This window comes from Panulirus ornatus, chromosome 46 (genome assembly GCF_036320965.1).
Source record: "Panulirus ornatus isolate Po-2019 chromosome 46, ASM3632096v1, whole genome shotgun sequence".
In the NCBI taxonomy this organism is placed as follows: Eukaryota; Metazoa; Arthropoda; class Malacostraca; order Decapoda; family Palinuridae; genus Panulirus; species Panulirus ornatus.
In genome coordinates, this window is record NC_092269.1 from 38,033,432 (window position 1) to 38,052,253 (window position 18,822).

At 49.7% G+C, this 18,822-nt stretch overlaps 1 protein-coding gene across 11 annotated transcripts in view; it reads right to left on the reverse strand.

The window, feature by feature from the left end:
* Positions 1-18,822, reverse strand: part of LOC139763247 (uncharacterized) — a 288,461-nt gene that overhangs the window by 233,178 nt on the left and 36,461 nt on the right. For 2 of the 11 annotated variants that reach the window (XM_071689167.1, XM_071689161.1), the window contains exon 1: positions 6,615-6,932. The exons of the other annotated variants lie outside the window; for them this stretch is intronic. The gene's annotated coding sequence lies outside the window, so the exon portion shown is untranslated. Of the gene's footprint in view, positions 1-6,614; positions 6,933-18,822 lie in introns of those variants that run through there. 11 annotated transcript variants of the gene reach the window in all.

The following is an 18,822-nucleotide window of genomic DNA, read 5'->3' on the forward strand; positions in this document are numbered from 1 at the left end:
GCCGCAGCTCGCACCGCCAGCCCAAAACTCTTCGATACTCTTTTGTTTCTGAACTCTGTGGCGATCCTCGATGCTCACTCACCTCGTGTCTCCTTAATGAAGCCAATCATTATCATTGAATTACCACTTCAACTCTGTGGTCACTCTGGTACCGAAGAAAGGTGTGAGGGGGAAAAAAAGGTTAATCATATTCTTCTGTTCAGTTCTTCTTACACTACACTATGGGGCACCACGATACGTTCTTGATCCGGCCAACTGTTACTACCCGTGGCCTAATTAGACCGGCGTCGTGTGCATGGTGGGGGAGGGGGGGGGTCCCCACGGGATGAGATGGATGCGGGAGGGTGGAGATAATTAGCCTCATTAAGCATCATTAGCGAGGCGTCTGTCTCCATCTGGGTAAATTATCTGCACCCTGCATCAACCACATCAAACCCCATCCCCCCCACCCACCCCCACCCCCCTGCATCAACCACATCAACCCTCCACCCTCTCCCTCCCTCCACCTGCCTCTCCCTCACTGTGTCCTCAGACAATACGGGAAAACTGCAGCAGATGCTAGGGTAAATCCCCTGGCCAGAGAGAGAGAGAGAGAGAGAGAGAGAGAGAGAGAGAGAGAGAGAGAGAGAGAGAGAGGAGAGAGGCATGATTAAAGGAACTGGGCGGGCCACATTACCGTAAAGCATTATCTAAAATGCCGCCATAAAAGGAACACACTGGACAGCAGGAAGGATTAACATGCAAATAATTAACGTGAAAAATATGTAAAAAAAAAAAAAAGAAAAAAAAAAGAAAGAAAATCACGACAAAGCAGATTAAGGTGAAATTACTAAAGCTTATTACACTTAATTACACCTTTAACGCCATGAACCTTTGACAGAGCTCGTACCGTAAATGTAAATCAGATTACGACTGTAAGACATTTACTAAGGCTCAGGTAAGTACAAAAAAAAAAAAAATATATCTCCCGTTTACGTAGGAGTGGTGTAAATGCCGAGTGTAGTGCTGTGTTGCTGTAAATGTTGACAGTCATGCTGTGTATAAATGCTCGGTCATGGTGGCTACTTAAACGCAAAACAAAAGTCATGCGTTTACACACGAGTTGTAAATCATTTACAGTCCTACTGTAGGAATAACGTAAATGTCTTCAATACTGTGGTATATGAACGTCTGGCGTTCAGCAGCAATGACGTAAATGGTTTACTGTCCGGCCTGAGATAGGAAAAAGCTGTAAATATTTTTACAGTCCGGCAGCAGTGCTGTACATGTTTACAGCAACAGTTCTAACAGCAAGAGACATCATTCAGTGATCAGCATTTTTGTCACGTACTCTCTCTCTCTCTCTCTCTCCCTCGTGTGTGTGTGTGTGTGTGTGTGTGTGTGTGTGTGTGTGTGTGTGTGTGTGTGTGTGTGCGTGCGCGCGCGCGCGCGCGAGCGCGTGTGTATGTTAATTACCTATTTGTCCAGTACGGGGAGGGGGTTCTGCACTCGTGTCCCCCCCCCTCCCCCCACATCTCTTGAACTTTCTCTACTGTCACAAAACTTCTCCAACTTGTATATGCTGTCCGCATTCACAATTTCCTGCTTCAGTCTCTTCTAGTCTCTTCCACGTCTATGTTCTGGTATCACTTCTATAGAGCTTCTCTATCAATCCTCTTCCTTCGTGTTATGGTCCCTCTGCTGACTGTTCTACCTACCCCTGCATCTCTCGCAGCAGTGTACACTGCTAACTTGGACCACAAAAAATGGTTTAAAAAAGCCTAAGACTGCGATCAAGTCACCCCTTATTCTTCTCTCTTCCACGGTGGACATATCTACAGCCTCTGACCTCACTGTATAACACACCTTTATTAACCCTGGTGCAATTCTTGTTGCTCTACTCCGGGGTCGTTACGTCAATTCGTTCTGCTTCTTTAGGTGCGGTGACCCAACCTGAGGAGAAGACACTAGTTCTAGCCGAACGCACGATCACAGTAGCTTACTGAATAATTCCTTTTTCCATTAATCTAAATGCGATTCTGATATTTGCCAGCAGACAGTTTGTCTCCTTTACAATCCTGCTAAGGTTGCGCTCTGGCAACAGGTTAGATGGTGCCGACTCCCAAGTCCTTTTTTACAAATGGATTCCTGGGACATGTCGCCTGTTAGATGATATTCATTATCCAAGCTTTATTATACGGTGTTCCATCCTCATTACTCTGCATTTAGTCGAGCACAGTGACGTCAACCTTGTATCACCACAGTTATGGACTTGTGACTATGTCTCCTTGCAAGATGGTGCAATCTCCATCACTCTTTGTATCTCCATAATTACTATGGCATCACCCGTAACCATAGTCAGGTAGGAGTCCGATCCTATGGGAGGCAGGTTATTTAAAATGATCAAGAGTAATGGTCCCAGGCACGCCGCTGGTGACCTCAGACCATTTTCTATTATACGACTCCTCTAACCAGCGTCCTTTTCCAACCTTCTACCAAAGCCTCTCTCCAGCAACCGAAGGAGTCTGCTCCTCATTCCTGCCTGGAGATTCGGCATCTTTACCAAGTCTCTAGCATCTTTTTCCAATCTCCAGAGTGACACGGTGTCAAATGCTTTCTAGCATCCCGGATACAGCCAGGCCGCCAAACCTTCTCTATTTTTCCCCTCAAACTGAGCTCAATCTCACATGACCTTTCCCTGCATCCGTGTTCTCTCTCGCTTCGGTAGTTCTTCCTAAGGAAGTAGCCACCCATTTTCTTTCAGATTACCTTTACCAGCATTCTACAGACCACAATCGTTGGCTCAACGGGTCTGCAGTTCAGGGTACCTTCTCAGTCTCTTCTTTCTAATGATGGGTAAGACGTGTGAGTTCCGTTCCGTTCACCAGGCACCTTTACCTTCCAGGATCCAGCTAAGTGTATCTGTGGACAACATACGGAGACATCCAAACCACGAGAGCGTTACGTGGGTCAAGGCGCTCTATCAGTGTGTTTATGTATTTTCTAAATACTTCACTGCCCTCCAGGGCCTCCTGCCATCACACTTCTGAGCCCGTAAATCGGTTTCTCGTTTATCTCTATGTCATTGTGTGCGTTTCTTTCTTCTCATCCCCTTAGCTCGATCACACCCGCTATTTTACCGACAATTTACTCATGATGAATTCATGGAAAAAAAATTTCTTTGAATTATCTTCAGCCTCTCGCCCATGATATTCTCTTCAAAGTTTCCCTCCGCCTCACTTCTCGTCCCGCTCTACTCATCATTCTTCGCTCCCTCACACTTCTCAGAGAGTGTCCGGCCGTCGTGGCGCCTATACAGCCCCACCACAGCACAACCCCTTGGTTCTTTTGCATTTCAAAGACCTTTCATTTAACCCTACATCTCCCTCTTTTTTAATTTCTCTTTATTTTGCAGCTTGAGGTACCCATGTTGCCACGCCATTATAGAAATGGTGCAGAACCTTCCACAACAATAATTTATAAAGTGGCTGGCGAACACCACTCCACAATTTCTTCAGTTCTGTGTCGTGTCCACAACCCAATTTCTTCAGTTCTGTGTCGTGTCCACAACCCTACCACTACTCTGGGTGTGGTTGTATCTCTGTTCTTCATCGTGTGTCCTCATTTACCACATAACAGAAACTCAAACATTCCACGATCACGTCTTCCAACTGGTGGGGTTATCATGTACATACATACGATATTTCAAACGTCCATATGACTAAGTGTGTGTGTGTGTGTGTGTGTGTGTGTGTGTGTGTGTGTGTGTGTGTGTGTGTGTGTGTGCGTGCGTGCGTGCGTGCGTGCGTGCGTGCGTGCGTGCGTGCGTGCGTGCGTGCGTGTGTGCGTGCGTGCGTGTGTGTGTGTGTGTGTGTGTGTGTGTGTGTGTGTACAGATCAGATCTGGTAATGATGGTTTAAAGGTCCTTCTGATCCTAGATGGCTCCGTGTTATGGTGATGTAAATACTCCTCAGACGTTGTCTTCTCAATGGCTCTCTCTCTCTCTCTCTCTCTCTCTCTCTCTCTCTCTCTCTCTCTCTCTCTCTCTCTCTCTCTCTCTCTCTCTCCGTGAGATCTAAAATCATCTCAAGAATCTAAAACCTCTTCCTAATCTACCTCTTTATGTATCAAATACCCCCACTTATCACGAACTATATCTGTGTGTGTGTGTGTTGTGTGTGTGTGTGTGTGTGTCCACGGGGCCAGGGACAACTCTCTGACGTAGCCAGGAGCACACCCTCCCCCCCCCCCCACATCAGCAACCCTCCTACTTAACTCCCCCACTCTTAACCCTCCCACGAGCACCCTTAATCCCCACTCCCCATCCCTAATCCCATCATCAATCCTAATTCCCACCGGCACCCAACCTCCCCCCCCCCCACCACCACCACTGGTGGTGTTTGGCATGTCAACCCCCATCCCACCCACCCCCCTCATTCAATAAAAGCACAGCCCTAACTACCTAACGACCCAACTACCTGTCACTTGGAAGGTTTTGGTTCATCCTCCCCCGCAATGGACCACGACAGGCTGACGAAGCTGCAGGTTTAGTGTGGTGGCGGTGGCAGATGGGGGTTGTGGTGGGCGCGGTGGATGGAGGTGTGGTGGGCGTGACAGGGAGGCAGAGGGGGGTGTGGGGATGTGGTGTGGTGTGGCGGTGGGCGTGGGCGTGGCCTTGTAGTGGTGCTTGAAGGAGCCTGGCCAACCAAGGAGCCATCACCTCCTCCAACATAACGGTGCGCCAACACCAGGCCAGCCTTGAGTCTACCCCCTCCCCCACATCCCACCACTACACACACACACACACACACACACACACACACCACACACGTATATATGTACACACACCACCACACTCATCACCACAGGTATATATGCACACACAAGCCCTGGTACACAGACAGTCATAAACATACACATAAAGACCCACTCACATAGGTGTACACAGACACACACACATCATCACTAACTGTGGGTAACATCAAGATTATCTCTAAACATCCCTAGAGACACGAGAGTAGAACTCGTTACCTACACCAATCATGGAGGGTCCTGCAGTTTGGATGACACAATCCTCCTGGATAATCCCAGCCAATCATCAGTCTTACAAACAGGTCATTTAGACCAATAAACCATGGATAATCCTAATGCTAAGTCCAATATAAAAAAAAAAACACACACATGTATATATATATATATATATATATATATATATATATATATATATATATATATATATATATATATATATATATATCAAGGGACTCACACTTTCATTCAACACATAATGTCCACCAGACAGCAGGGTTCGAACCGCGACCCGTACTGCAGCGGTTGCACATTAGATCGAACTCTGTGATTCATCTTTCAAGAGGCCAAAGTGAAGGCAAAATTCGTAGGAAGAGTTAATGTTCCTCACGTCCAGGACGTAACCATTCATCATCGTGGTGCTAGCCAGAGAGACCAGGCCAAGTCCCCTCCCATGGTACATGCTCACATACTGTCTGTCCTCACGGTAGATTGTCGTTCACCTCATACTTCCACACCTCTGTGAGGGCTGATTACTCATTAAAAATAATGTTCACCTCATACTTCCACACCCCTGTGAGGGCTGATCACTCATTAAAAATAATGTTCACCTCATACTTCCACACCCCTGTGAGGGCTGATCACTCATTAAAAATAATGTTCACCTCATACTTCCACACCCCTGTGAGGGCTGATCACTCATTAAAAATAATGTTCACCTCATACTTCCACACCCCTGTGAGGCCTGATTACTCATTAAAAAAACAGGTGGGTTTTCTAGTCTTGAGACTTTATTCCGAAACTTGTTTTTTTTTTTGTTCCCCTCACAACAACTTGTCATAACCATAAGCTTAGGAGAATGACAGTGCCACCCTTGGGTGTCACCGATGACATAGCCTTTGACCTCATCCGTGGTCAGGTCAAAGGCCAGGTCAATGTGGCAACCCGCTCCCATCTTCTTTCTCTTTATAATTTCTTCACTATTTTGTCCCCATCTACTTGAGAAGTTCTCTCTCTCTCTCTCTCTCTCTCTCTCTCTCTCTCTCTCTCTCTCTCTCTCTCTCTCTCTCTCTCTCTCTCTCTCCTCTAGATCCTCCTCACGTGTCTGTACATTTCCACTGTTCATGGAAGCGTCCGACATCCTTCTAACATCCCTACTGGTCATTCTCACGTCAATTAACCTGTTTCTCCAACTGCAGTTGTTGCAGTGTCCTCACCACACGACACAACACGTGCTGGACTCCCGAGACTCCGGATCTAACAACCTGATGAACCAAATCTCTAAGATAAAGAAAACTTGGTTCCATACGGAGGTACAACGGAGCAGTCGAGGACAGACTGACGCACAGGACCAAACAGCCTGGTGCACCACACACCTCGAGGTGGATGCTTGGCCACAAGAGCTCCACCTGGGGGTGGAGGACGACCCCCATAATTATCATGTGGTTACGTGCACCTTACACCACATCCCGGTAAGGTAAGGGAGGGGTTCGATGTCTTGTCCTTCTTACCTTACACCACATCACGGTAAGGTAAGGTAAGGGTTCGATGCCTTGTCCTTCTTACCTTACACCAGGTAAGGGAGGGGTTCGACGCCTTGTCCTTACCTTACAACACACTACGGTAAGGTAGGGTCAAGTCACGGTGCCGCGTCCTTAGCTCACTGCACAGGAGGAGGCCCCCCCGCCCCACCTTCAGCGCCTTCCGCGTGTCCATCACTTCTGGAAAAAAGTTGTCAGTCTCCAGTTTTGTGGTGGAATGAGGAAGTGAAAGGTAGGGAGAGTGGCCACAACCCTCATGACTGACCACACCACAACCTCATAACTGTCCACATCACAACACTCATGACTGGTCACGTCACAACACTCATGACTGGCCACATCACAACACTCATGACTGGTCACGTCACAACATTCATGACTGGTCACGTCACAACACTCATGACTGGCCACATCACAACACTCATGACTGGTCACGTCACAACACTCATGACTGGCCACATCACAACACTCATGACTGGTCACGTCACAACACTCATGACTGGCCACATCACAACACTCATGACTGGCCACATCACAACATTCATGACTGGTCACGTCACAACACTCATGACTGGTCACATCACAACACTCATGACTGGTCACGTCACAACACTCATGACTGGCCACATCACAACACTCATGACTGGCCACATCACAACACTCATGACTGGTCACGTCACAACACTCATGACTGGCCACATCACAACACTCATGACTGGCCACATCACAACACTCATGACTGGCCACAACACAACACCTATAACTGATGTCAATTGGAGTAAAGCATCTACAACCTGAACGAATGGGAACAACACCTATCGTCGAATGCTTATCAATTTGGAGGAAATAACAACTACATAGCTTGGCCGAGCATCTATAACTTGTAAGACCACCTATAACCACGACAGACATCTGTAACTCGGCAGGATATCTATGACTTAGACGAGCATCTATAACCTCGACGGACAAAATCGTCTGATATAACTTGCACTGCCGAGCGAGAACGTTCACAACTTGCCATAACAAGAACTTAACAACTTTACACGAGCGAGGCAATCAATGGCCTTCCCAACCAAGTCAGCACAACAGGGGTCTCTGGTCAACATCTTTAACAACACTAGTGGCACACTGATGAAAACAACGGCCCCCCCCCCCCCCCTTTCTCAACTACAACAACAACATTCTTATAACCTCTGGCCACGATAAACGGGTATATATGATACACCAAAACACACATTTCAATAATTATATACATATAATTATATGTATATAATTATATGCATATAATCATATGTATATAATTATATGTATATAATTATATGTATATAATTATATGTATATAATTATTCATATCAAGGAGGAGAGAGTGAGGATGTTGTGGTATTCTGGGCCCGTGATCGGCTTCGTTGTCTCAAAGACCATCGTGTCTGGCCAACACACAGACAGACCAGGGAACACGGACACACTAATGAAAATCACACGAAAGAAGTCCACACGTTTTCGTAGCACGCCAACACACACACACACACACACACACACACGTTTCTTTTTCTGTTCCTCTTGGATCAGAATATCCTGGCGCGGTACAGGCGTGAGTCTACTGGAAAGGGAATATGAATATGGGTGTTTGTGTATGTGGGTGGGTTGGGCCATTCTTTCGTCTGTTTCCTTGCGCTACCTCGCTAACGCGGGAGACAGCGACTAAGCATAATAAATAAATAATATATATATATATATATGACCAGCGTGAGGGAAGAACCAAAATCCAGCAGGCAAGTGTGACGGAAGAACAAGATAACAGATAAGATGAGCCGAGGAGGAGATAGCAGATGAACAGGGGTTAGAGCAAGACAAATGATCTCCTCACTAAGGCAATCAATAACAAGACAATCTTAAACGTCTGATCGAAGAACACGTCCACGTCTAGACTGAATAACAACAACGAGAACAAAAAAAAAACAAAACGATCTTCACCCTACATACAGAACATGACAGGAACAAGATCGTGACGCGTATAGTTGAGAAAGAACAATATAAGAGTCGATCCAACACTCCACGAGGAAACAATAGCTCAGTACAGAGTGAAACAAGAACAACACATAAAGGAAAGGAACATCTCGCGCGTAAGATACATAATACTAAACAGTGGCATTGTGAGGAGAGATGAATGGACGAGATTGACACATGCGAGGAAGGTAAGGTTATACCCCAGCGCTGACCTCACACTTTACCTTAAGATGGCTTTACCCAGACCTTAGACCTGGGAGCCCCCGTGCCTTACCTCACAACTCAGTCTGAGCTCAGTATACCATGCTGCTGCTTGCTGCTGCTCTGATCAATTGGGCTGTTTGAAGCGGTATCCAGCACGCAAGCCTACGTTGCTCCTCCCCCACATACTGGCTGAGCAGGTCAATATTTACTTAGCATGTAGACCCACATTATACACCTTAACAGTTCATACATCCCTCCTCCCAACCCCCCCACCTCGTCTCTCCTCCCGTCCTGAACCATATACACAAACGTATACCCACGACCGACCACTTACTAACCCCCTGAACCTAAACATCCACATCAGACCGCAGCGTTAAGACCGAAAGTAATGTTATATATACACTCAACATCACCCTTAGAGCAAGTCTCCCCCTACCCGTCAGACACACACACACACACACACACACACACGCACACACACACACACACAACCAAAAAAAGAATAAAATCTTTATTTTTCCAGTATGAAGAGATCAACTGGTGAAAATAATGCATAATCCTAGAGTAAAAACGACTGACTCTCCCACCAATAAAAACGACAATACCTCCGTCATCTGACCGATAAATGGCCTTAACACAGGATAAAACGCCAGGTCGCTCACCAGAGGCAAGCATAAAATATACACCACGGGTGACAGGTGTCTATATTCACCGTTACAGTCGTTACCAGAGCCTCAGTGTAACGTAACGGATGGTTATCAGAGGGGGAGGAGGAGGAGGAGGAGGAGGAGGAGGAGGAGGAGGAGGAGGAGGAAGAGAGGAGGGTGGTGGGGATTGGGGGTGGTTGTTCCTAACAGCTGTTGTTATCTCACAGCCCAGGGAACATCTCCAGCAGCACGAGACATGATGGCCATCATCTGGTGATCTCAATAATACATAAAATCATCGTCGCGTTTCTGTCCACCATTCATTCTGTACTGTTACACATCACCACTTCTTCACACACGAGCCCAGCGCATCATAAGTATACGTCATCAACAATGCACACTCTTATCAGCGCGTTATCTTTAGATTATCTACGTTTATGTTAATGTCTCTTCAAGTCCCCAACACCTACTGACACAGGTAACATGAGGAAGACGATTACATGACCCTGAGGTTTAAAAGGTTCCCGTCTGTCTCAGGTACATGACTGAGAATCAGGGCAGGTGCAAGTAACATTCTTTAGGCATTCCCCTGCAGGTTAGGAATCAAGAAGTCACATACCTCTCTTTATCTTCCCACATTTCCAGTCATCCCCACTCCGCTCGCCATGACCCTCCCCCCTCCTCCCGGCCACATCTACCAAAAGCTTTGCATCGGAAGCCTGGGGGTAAACCACGCCGACATGTCTCTCTGTACTCCTCCAGCGTCTGCCTATGTACATGTCATAACCTTACCGTAACGAGACGATCGAGCACGTGAGAAACACTTACGGCGATCTCCCCGCTCCCCCCCGGACACCAAGGCGGCGTCCTGGTTTCCAGCACAATGTCTGGCTGCATGACCCCCCGCCCGTCATCCTACATCTGAGGATTCTCAGGGGAAATCTAAATATCGTGTGATGTCCGGCCTTCTAGTAGTATGTAAAGGTTTCTCGAAGCAGCCATGCGTATTTCTCTCCAATTCTGGAGTGCAGCGTCTGACCTCTCACAGCATGTATGAATACGTACATGTGTATATATGTATATGTCTGTGTATGTATATGCATGTATACGTTAAAATGTATAGGTGTATATATGAGTGTGTGAGGGCGTTTATGTATATACATGTGTATGTGGGTGGGTTGGGCCATTCTTTCGTCTGTTTCCTTGCGCTACCTCGCTAACGCGGGAGACAGCGACAAAGCATATTAAAATAAATAAAATGAACAAATGAATATATATATATATATATATATATATATATATATATATATATATATATATATATATATATATATATATATACTACCGACCATCTGAGTAGATGGTTTTGGTGTTAAAGAGTGTTACGAACCCTCCTTCCCCCTTCCTCTCTACATACCTGACTACATAAATACCTTGACCGAGGAGGAGGAGGAAGGGGAGTAGTAGTAGGAGGAGGGAGGAGGAAGACCAGCAGAGGGAGGGTGAGAAGAGGAGGAGGAACACGTGAGGACCCCAGATGTGTCGTCCTGAAGGTGTGTCATGGGTAGGTGGACACACCACAACACCTAGCTACAGAAACCTTGTGGCTAACCTGATGTTAAATGCGAAGACGATACATAAATATGCTCCCCCATCCCCCCAGCCAACTCCCTCCCCCCCTCGCCAACTTAGAAAATAAATCACGACGCGGGGGGGGGGAAAAATAGCCGCCAAGACACGGGAATGCCAGAAAGTATTCCCTGATAGACGAAGACATTCTGAACAGTGCTAAGGCATCTGAGAAACCTGTAGGCATTCGCAAATGTGGAAACACAAAAATAAGTAAAAACTTTCGAGAGAGAAAAAAAAAAAAAAAAACCTACATACACGGACAAAACTCGTAAGACCGGTAGCGGGAAAATTTATTGTACGAGGAGGTTTCTTTGAGGAGGGGGGCGGGGGAGGACCACATCAACGTGGCAGACATGTTCAGTTGTAGTGTGAAGGTGATCTGAAAGTGATCAGAAGGATTCGTTTAAGAAAGTGGAAACATTCCATGGGGGTGGGGGGGAGGGGGTTGGTCAGTAGGTATACCCCCCGTCCCATCCCGTCCCGTCCCCTCCTTCATTATTCATCCCTCTCCCCTTCCCTCCCCCGTACCGTGAGTGAGGGAGCAGCCCCACAAGGCCGCCCAACTAACGTACCATACAAGCACTACGGTACACCCGGAGCCACAGCCACCCACAAGCAGTCGTAGTACCCCGTACCCTCCAACCCACATCCCCCCCTTACCCAAGCTTACAAGCAGTGAGTCATACGAGGAAGCTTGGTACAGCGTGAAGTGCCGGGGTGGCGCACTGGCTGGCGACGTCGAATGGATACCACGAGTACCCAGGATCGTTGTTATGGGATGGATGGGATAGGGGGGAGGGAGGAGTATGGTCCGAAACAAATAAAAAAAAAAGGGTCCACTTGCTGCTATATCCTTGGCGTCAAAACCAAGTGTTAAGTTTGACTATTTGGAGAGAGAGAGAGAGAGAGAGAGAGAGAGAGAGAGAGAGAGAGAGAGAGAGAGAGAGAGAGAGAGAGAGAGAGAGAGAGAGGATGCAGCTGTTGCCCCCTCACTCTAAACAAATGACAAAAATGAGCCAATAAACAAAACTATAAGAAAACTGGACCAAGACACACACACACACACACACACATACACACACACACACACATACACACACACACACACACACACACACACACACACACACATATATATATATATATATATATATATATATATATATATATATATATAGGAGATATGCAGACAATACGGGCGAAGAAAGTCTGGCCTGTCAAAACACTATGGCTAATGATCGGGGTTCTAGAGTTACAACTAACTAAGGTTACAACCACTGACCTTTAAAACTTCACTACTACAACTCTCTCGAGTCCACGACCAAAATGTTGTGATCCCCGAGCACGACGGTACGACCCTTGACCACGACGATACAACCCTTGAGCACGACGGTACGACCCTTAAGCACGACAGGTACGACCATCTGCTAACGTCGGTATAACCGTAGAGCACATAGGTACGACTTGAGCACGACGATACGATGTGGCACTCAAGGGGTCGTACCGCTGTGCTACGGGAGTCGTGCTGTCGTGCTCAAGACTGGGGGGAGGGGGTCGTGCAATCGTATTCGCGGGGCTGAGGACAAAATAATCCTGGCCCATCAAACTATTACACCTGTCTTACTGCACACTCCTTCAACCCAGGTAAACCCTTACAAACCCATCCATCTACGAACGATCAAAGGTAAACCTCACACGTAATCAAAACCACAAATAAACCCATCTGACCAAACACCAGGTAACCCTCAATCAAACCGGTACCCCCAGAGAACACCCCTCAAACCCCAGGCAAACCCTTACTTGATATACGCCCCAGAGAACTCCCCACAAACCCCCAGGTAAACCCTTCTAGATTCTCCCCAGACAACTCCCCATAAACCCCAGGTAACCCCTACTTGATGTCCACCCCAGAGAACTCCCCACAGACCCCAGGTAATCGTGGAGGAAAGGGGGGCGGCGGTGGGGGGGGGGGAGCGGGTATCTCCCCTGGGGCAGGAGAACATAACAAGGGGCCGGCGGGCGATAAGACTCATAACACCTACCTAACAACCGCCCCACGAGCCTGACACAAGTGTCAAGACACGCTACCGACACGGGAAGTAACAACCTGGGAAACCACTCAGGCCCGAGACGAAATTGATGGTTTGGACGACCAGAGAACGGGCGGGTAGGTGCCCCCCTTCGAGACCCCGAGGGTACCGGCCCTTGATATGGTCGAGGACATGTGTCCACGGGGTTAAACGTACACGAAGACCACATGTCCCCTTTCCTTGTACACCCAGACATGGCTCACCCATCCCATGTCTTTCATGTAAGATCTATGACTGATATCTTACGTGCATGGGGGGAGGGGGGGGATGATGATGGTGGTCCCCCCTCACCCCATGTCCAAGTTATGGGTATGGTAAAGGTCATCATTGTCACGGTTTCTTTTAAGGGGGACACGTGGGGGTCTTCAGGAGGTGGGGAGGGGGGGAAGGAGGAGGCATGGTTAAGGGCGGGCAGGGGGGCGGGGGGGGGGCGGTATCAACCCCCCACCCCTCCTGGAAGCACCTGGGGGGTAGGACCTTAATGACAGTGCAGGCAAGACTTCCTTCTTGGCCACCTCTTACCAGACCCCTGTGCCCGGGGGGGGGGGGGGAGGGTGAGCACGCAGCAGGAAGGGTGAGAGAGAGAGAGAGAGAGAGAGAGAGAGAGAGAGAGAGAGAGAGAGAGAGAGAGAGAGAGAGAGAGAGAGAGAGAGCACGGGTCCTGAATTGAGCCAAGGGGTAGAGATAAGAGCGACAGTTTGTGAGAGCAGTGCTGGGAGAGAGAGAGAGAGAGAGAGAGAGAGAGAGAGAGAGAGAGAGAGAGAGAGAGAGAGAGAGAGAGAGAGAGAGAGAGAGAGGGCACACAGGAGGTAGATACGGGGAGAGGATGTGAGAGTTTCCTCATTAAGCCATCAACTCTCACTCCCCCCCCCCCCCCACAAACACACAAACGTCTCCCACAGCAACCTCTCCCCCTCTCCCCCCCCAACCCCTTCAAGTCAAGAGACATTTCGCTGAATACAAGAAGTCTACACACACACACACACACACACATCTCCCCCCGATCCCTCCTCCCCCGACGACCCGTTCTAACACAACAATACACCGTCAATATACAACCACAACACCACCACCACCACGATACAACCACAACCCCCTCCCTCCCAGTGTCCAGCGTGCGCGCATGTCACAAGAGCAGGATATGCAACGTCAACACAGGCATGTCTGATGCACATGTCTTCATGGGAAATACCGCCATGCAATAACCTCACCTCACCTGCAACACTATACTGCGTCTGACGTAAACCCTACGACGTTTTCTACTTTCCTGCGTGATTCCCACCTCACGTTTTCTACTTTGGGAGGGTGGTTTCTGTGGGTGTTTTCTTACTTCCATGCGTTTTCTACTCCAGCAGGATGTCCAGTACGTGTTCTCTACGGCCATAGACGATTCCTTGCTGCGTTTTCTACTCCTGACAAACGTTTTCTAGAATCGTACCCTGGTTTCTAAAGGGGGTCTTTATTTCCAGCACAGCGTTGAGGAAAGGTCGCATGTGCGGTCTCTAAGGGTGACCTGTGGTTTCCAAAGGTGATAACTACCCTCCCATCTGGTTTCTAGATGAGCAGTAAAGTCCCGAAATCTGCTGTGCTGCTGAACTTGTCTCTAGGACTGTATCATACCTATCCCATCCTATCCTTCCTGGGATGTTCTCTAATGGAACCTACTTATCCCAAATGGACGGTCTTCTACTGGGACTACCTATCCCTAGTGGGCTGTTCTCTACTGCGACCCATCCATCCTCAGTGGGTTGTTCTCTACCGTCACCCACCTATCCCCTGCTAGGACACCCTATCCTGCAGGACGTGGAGGATGGCAGGCAGGCAGGGACGGACGGCTGGCGTGGACCTTAGGACCTTGTGCAGGTCTGCGACGCCACCAGAACATGGTGGGCAAGTGGGTCCACGACACAGGAAGACTGGCCGGGACCAGTGTGTGTGTGTGTGTGTGTGTGTGTGTGTGTGTGTGTGTGTGTGTGTGTGTGGAGGGGGGGGAGAGGTGGGGGGAAAGTGAAAGGAAGTGGGTGTCGGCAGCTGGGGATGGGGGCAGGGTGGGGGAGGAGTAAGTGCGAAGAACGTGTGTGTGTGTGTGTGTGTGTGTGTGTGTGTGTGGAGAGAGAGAGAGAGAGAGAGAGAGAGAGAGAGAGAGAGAGAGAGAGAGAGAGAGAGAGAGAGAGAGAGAGAGAGCTGGACACAGAGAAAGAGGACAAGAAAACCCCAGTGCGAGAGGTTAGGGAGGTGTGGGCGGCGGGGTGAGGAGGTTGCCGGGGGAGGGGGGGGGTTGTGAGGGTGGAAGGAAGAAGGTGGAGGCAGAGGGCGGGGGAGGAACTGGGGAGAGAGTTGAAAGTGGATGGGATATAGAAGGCTCTGGATGATGGAGGTGTGGGTGGCCTGCTACCCCCTGGGTGGGGAGCTTCTTACACTCCCACCGCCCCTCCCTCACACAGGGCCACTCTCCCCCACCTCCACCTCACACAGGGCCACTCTCCCCCACATCCACACCCCATCTCACACAGGGCCACTCTCCCCCTCCCCACACAGCCACTCTCCCCTCCCCACCCCTCCTCACACAGGGCCACTCTCCCCCTCTCCAATCCCCCCCCCCCCCACAGCAAACTGGTGGACGATCTGTGGACTGCGTGCCCTAACAGGCGGGTCGAACCCTCACCCTCCGCCAGGGGCCTTGCCCCAGCACCACCCCTGCGGGAAGACCGGCCACACGCCCCCAGGTGGGATAGCACTGACATGGCCCCGCCTCGCACCTGACCATTACCAGAGGCATGATCACTCCTGGATGACTCCACAGAACGTGGCAGAACTCTCCTCCCTCCCCCATCCCCCCCCCCTACCACCACACCCCTCACTCCCTTCCCCCAGCACCGTCCCCTCCTCCCCCCCAGCTCACTCGAGACGTCTGTCGGCCTCCCGTCACGTACCAAACAGCCACGAACCCCGGTTTCTACATACACGATCGCCACCCAACAAGCCGCTGCCTCATTTAAAACCAACCAAACCCCCACCAACCAACCAACCAACCAACCAACCCCCTTGAAAAAAAAGAAAAAAAAACTCGCCCACAGCAATCCAAACAGTTACCTGCTAGAAAATAATATGTAAAAAAAAGAGAAGAAAATGTGACATCTAGACGTGACATGACTGGCTGAAGGAAAATATAATATATACTGAATCTATTTCATTTAGGAGGAATTTAAAGCCACTGGATCTGGTCGATCTCACTCCTTTTTCGAATATGCAAATGATGCCATGGGGTTGGTGGGTGGGGGAGATAATAAATATTTACCCTTCCTCCTCAAGTGTACAGAGGTGGTCCAGGGTTCGAAAACCGAAAACACGAAGAGTCGAAGCCCATTTAGAAGGAGAGGAAGAAGGAGAACAGCGAGAGGCTCAGCGCCTACCCGTTCACACACAACCCGTCCTCCTACACCACCACCACCACAACAACAACAACAACAAACAACAACAGAAGGATCACTAAAGGAACGAAGATAGGAGAGAGAGAGAGAGAGAGAGAGAGAGAGAGAGAGAGAGAGAGAGAGAGAGAGAGAGAGAGAGAGAGAGAGAGAGAGATGTAGAAAACCAGTGACAGGTCTCCACGTTGTCCAGAAGGCCTGAAGCAGGAGTAGCGGCTTGGGTCATTAGTGTGAGACGCTTGGGTCATGAACAGCAGCAGCAGCAGCAGCAGGAACATCCAGTTATGACCCATGTGGAGCCTCCTGCTCCGACCAGTGCGACCCACAGGGAAGAACCTCCTGCTGGAGGAGGAGGAGGAGGAGGAGGAGGAGGAGGAGGAGGGTCGGGTCAGGCACGCAGCAGGAGAGACAGCAGGCAAGCAGGCAGGCAGGCAGGCAGAGAGGGAGGGAGGGAGGGCCGTGCCTTGGGCCAGCAGGCTGCTGCTGCTGCTAACAAGGCTCAATTTTCCCCCCAGCCAACCCTGGCCCAGATGACCCCCGACCTCACCCCTCACACTAGCACCTCCCTACCCCTCACTCTAACACCTCTCACCCTAACCCCACCCCATCCATCACCTCACCCTGCCACCTCTCTCTCTCTCTCTCTCTCTCTCTCTCTCTCTCTCTCTCTCTCTCTCTCTCTCTCTCTCTCTCTCTCTCCACACACACACACACACACAATCCTCGTAACACTTCCCCTTCGCGATGATAACTTAACCTTAACTTAGCCTTCCTTACCTTACCTTAGCCTTTCTCCTCCTTCCCCAAGCCCTTCCCTCCCGCTGCCAAACACGGGCCATGTACGCTACTAGATCGCTATCCAATTTTCTCCCCAACAAAATTCCTTAAAGGAGGGAGGTGGAGTAGAGGGAGGGAAGAAGGAAGGAAGGGAGAGAGGGAGGGAGGGAGGCGGACTTGCAACATGGCTCAGAGAAGAAGAAAAAAAAGGACAAAAAAAAATATATAAAAAAAAATGTTGGCTAAGCGTGACCCGGCGGGTAGGGTACGAACATGAGGAGGGGGGGAGGGGAGGGGAGGGGGTGACCATGAGACGGGAAGGGGCGGCCATGAGTCGGTGATGGGAGAGACTATAAGATGGGGAGAGTGGGGTGAGGGGGAGATGACACGGGAGTGGAGGATGACCATGAGGAGGGGAGAGGGGTGGTGACCATGGCACGGTGCGGCGGGGAGTGTAGGATACGTGAAGGAGAGGATGGAGGATGAGGAAGTGAGGGAGGGAAGAAGGAAGATACGAGGGTAGGGGGAGCAGGGGGAGGGTTAGACGAGGAGGTGGAGAAGCGACAGTAATAGGTGGAGATGGGTGAAGGTGGAGGGGGGAGGGAAGTCGGGGGAAGGAGGAGAGCAAGGGGAGGGAAGTGGTTGTGGAAGTAGAGGGAGGGGGGGATGTGGGAGGGAGTGACGCTGCAGGATGGCAGCCCAACTTTCCCCCAGTTCAGCATCACGAGAAAAGAAAAAAAAAAAAAAAAAAAAACTTCACCAACACTTGCCACAACCACCACCACCACACACACACACACACACCCTCCCTACCACACGCACAACCTCACCACACGTTACTACAACCCCAGTGCGTACACTCCATCCCAACACACACACACACACACATATACATACATAAAAACGTCCTCTCTCGCTCTCTGTTTCTCCTTCCCTCTCTCACTCACTCACTCACTCACTCACTCACTCACACACACACACACACACACACACACATACAGACACAGGCGCAGCGACCCACAGACATACAGTGAAACACCTTACAGACAGAGAACCCACGACCATGACGACACACCCAAACCTGGCCATGGGGTGGGAAACAGACACTGACATATCACCCTCACAGACAGAGCCCCACCCAACCCCGGCACAGACACAGACATATCACCCTCACAGACAGAGCCCCACCCAACCCCGGGACAGACACAGACATATCACCCTCACAGACAGAGCCCCACCCAACCCCGGGACAGACACAGACATATCACCCTCACAGACAGAGCCCCACCCAACCCCGGCACAGACACATCACCCTCACAGACAGAGCCCCACCCAACCCCGGGACAGACACAGACATATCACCCTCACAGAAGAATCGTCATCCATCCTAGGACAAACAGGTCACTTCACAGGGCCTGCACACCAAAGCCACTTACACACAGACGTAACCATTCACAGACAAGGCCACACCGACCCGTGGAAGTAAAGA